The sequence below is a fragment of the Marmota monax genome, unplaced genomic scaffold (assembly GCF_021218885.2).
Source record: "Marmota monax isolate L192 unplaced genomic scaffold, Marmota_monax_Labrador192_F-V1.1 WCK01_AAM20220418_F8-fsc00075, whole genome shotgun sequence".
NCBI lineage: Eukaryota > Metazoa > Chordata > Mammalia > Rodentia > Sciuridae > Marmota > Marmota monax.
In genome coordinates, this window is record NW_026694772.1 from 9,176,266 (window position 1) to 9,179,305 (window position 3,040).

The 3,040-nt window shown below is 38.3% G+C and overlaps 1 long non-coding RNA gene across 1 annotated transcript; it reads left to right on the plus strand.

The window, feature by feature from the left end:
* Nucleotides 1–357: 357 nt before the first annotated feature.
* LOC124079636 (uncharacterized) lies at nt 358–1,743 on the plus strand. Its single transcript, XR_006847419.2, has 2 exons — nt 358–539; nt 1,311–1,743. It is a non-coding gene; the product is annotated as an uncharacterized LOC124079636 (long non-coding RNA).
* Nucleotides 1,744–3,040: the final 1,297 nt, after the last annotated feature.

Sequence of the window (3,040 nt, forward strand, 5' to 3'; positions counted from 1 at the left end):
TGCATACATTAAGCCAGGCACAGTGGCACACACTTGTAATCCCAGATACTCGGGAGGCTGAAACAGGAAGATCACAAGTTCAAGGCCAGCCTCAGCCATTTAGTGAGGTCCAAAGCAGTTTAGAGAGAACCTGTCTCAAAATAAAAGGGGCTAGGAGGCTGGGGCTGGGGCTCAGCGATAGTGCACTTGCCTGGCTTCTGTGAAGCATTGGGTTTGATTCTTAGCACCACATATAAATACATAAATAAAATAAAGGTCTATCAACAACTAAAAAACATTTTAAAATAAATAATAAAAGGGACTAGGTATGTGGTTCAGTGATTAAGTGCCCCTGGATTCAATCCCCAGTACAGAAGAAGAAGAAGAAGAAGAAGAAGAAGAAGAAGAAGAAGAAGAAGAAGAAGAAACAAAATGTATACATTAAAGAGAGAAACAAATAAGAAAAACAAAAAGCCGAGCACAGCAACACATGCCTGTAATCCCAGAGGCTGGGATGCTGAGACAGGAGGATCACAAGTTCAAAGCCAGCCTCAGCAATGGTAAGGCACTAAGCAACTCAGTGAGACCCTGTCTCTAAATAAAACACAAAATAGGGCTGGGGATGTGGCTCAGTGGTCAAGTGCCCCTGAGTTCAATCCCCAGTACCCCCAAAAAATAAAGAGAGAGAAAGAAAAACAAACAAAAATAAACAAATAAATAAATAGAAATATATAGACATTGTGGAATAGTTAAGTGGAGATGATTAACATATGCAAATTAACATGTATCCTAATCTCACATTCTTATGTTTTTTATACTGAAAACACTCAAAATCTACTCTCAATAATTTTCAAGGGTATAATATATTGTTATTCACTATAATTTCCGTATTGTACAATAAATCTTTTGAATTTATTCCTTCAATTTAACAGATTCTGTATCCTTTGACCAATATCGCCCCTACTCTACCCCCAGCCTCTGGTAACCACCATTCTAGCCTCTGCTTCTACCAGTTCAATGTTTTTAGATTCCACATGTAAGTGAGATCATGAGGTATTTGTCTTTCTGTGCCTGGTTTATTTCATGTAACATAATGTCTTCCAAGTACAATTAAGTTCTTTTGTTACCACTTGCATTCCATCCTCTGATCACTGGCATCCAGGTTGATTTGTTTTTCAATTTCATACAATAATATTCACTCTTGTTAATGTATACTTCTATGGATTTTGACAATCTTAGAGTAATGTATACACCATAACCTTGTGCGGTCCATTATGTCCTCAACCTCCCTTTTCTCCCCCAACCCCTTGTAACCATTGTTCTGTTTTCAGTCCTATTCTAGAATGAAAAATAACTCCACAAAAGACATCCATGTTCAACTCTCAGAAACCAGTGAATGCTACCCTATATGGTAAAGGGAGTTTACAGATGTGATTATATTAAGAATCTTGAGAAGATGTTATCCTGGATTATTAAGGTGACCCCCTAAATGTAAGAACAAGGATCCTTAAAAGAGGGCAGCAAGAAGATCAAAGAAAGTAGCAGGAGATGTGAGAGTAAAAACAAGAAGTTGGAGTGATGTAAGGAAGGAGTCAAAAACTAAGGAATGCACATGACCTCCAAAAACTAAAAAGGCAAAGAAAAGACCCCCCCCCAGCCTCCAGAAAGAGCCAGCTCTGCCAACACCTTGATTTTAGCCTAGTGAAACTAATCTTGGACTTCTGGCCTCCAGAACAATAAGGGAATAAATTTGTGTTGATGTAAGCCACTAAATTTGTGCTAATTTGTTACTGCAGCAATAGGAAACTAAAGCACATCCCTATAGTCTTACCTTTTTCAAGATATCATATTCAAGGAATCATACAATATTTTTGGAACTTTGGGTTCTGGCTTCTTTCACTTGGCAAAACACATTTAAAGTTCATCCACATTTATGTTATACATATTTGATTTTATTTATTTTTTGAGGTACTGGGGATTGAATCCATAGGTGCTTCGTTGCAAGCCCTTTCTATTTTTTGAGACAGGCTCTCGATAAATTGCTGAGGCTGGCCTCAAATTTGTGATCCTCCTACTTCAGCCTCCCAACTAGCTGGAATTATAGGTGTAGGTCACAGAACCCAATAGTTATACATATTTTACAATTGAAAATAGAAAATATTTGCCTTGGGGCTGGGGTTGTGGCTCAGCAATAAAGTGCTTGCCTCACATGTGTGAGGAACTGGGTTCGATACTTAACACCACATAAAAAATAAATAAACAAAATAAAGATATTGTGTCTATCTATAACTAAAAATATAAAATAATAATAATAATAAAAGATTTGCCCTAACTGTTGAGAGAACCAATATACCTTTCTTTCTTTTTTTAATATTTACTTTTTAGTTTTAGGTGGACACAATATCTTTATTTAATTTTTATGTTGTGCTGAGGCTCAAACCCACTGCCTCATGCATGCTAGGTGAGCATTATACTACTGAGCCACAATCCCAGCCCCCAGACCTTTCTTTCTTATTTCGAACCTGTAATTTTCCATCATATACAGTACCACAAATTATTTATCCGTTCACTTATTGAAGGACATCTTGGTTGTTGCTAGTTTTTTTTTTTGTTGTTGTTGTTGTTGTTGTTTTTAGTAGCAAGGATTGAACTCAGGGGCACTCGACCACTGAGCCACATCCCCAGCCCTATTTTGTGTTTTATTTAGAGACAGGGTCTCACTGAGTTGCTTAGTGCCTCACCCTTGCTGAGGCTGGCTTTGAACTCTTGATCCTCCTGTTTCAGCCTCTGGAGCCACTGGGATTACAGGAATGCATCACCGCAGCCAGCCTTGTTGCTAGTTTTTGATGAATAAGGCTGCTACAAACATTTGCATACAAGTTTTTGTGAGCACATAAATTTTCAATTCACTTGGCTACTAAAGAAAACTCATACGCTTTTAGAATATGGAGACATCCCCAGGTGCAGAGGTACACGCCTGTCATTCCAGCTACTCAGGAGGATCACAAGTTCAAGGCTGGGGCCAGCCTTGGCCAACTTATGAGGCCCTGACTCAAAATAA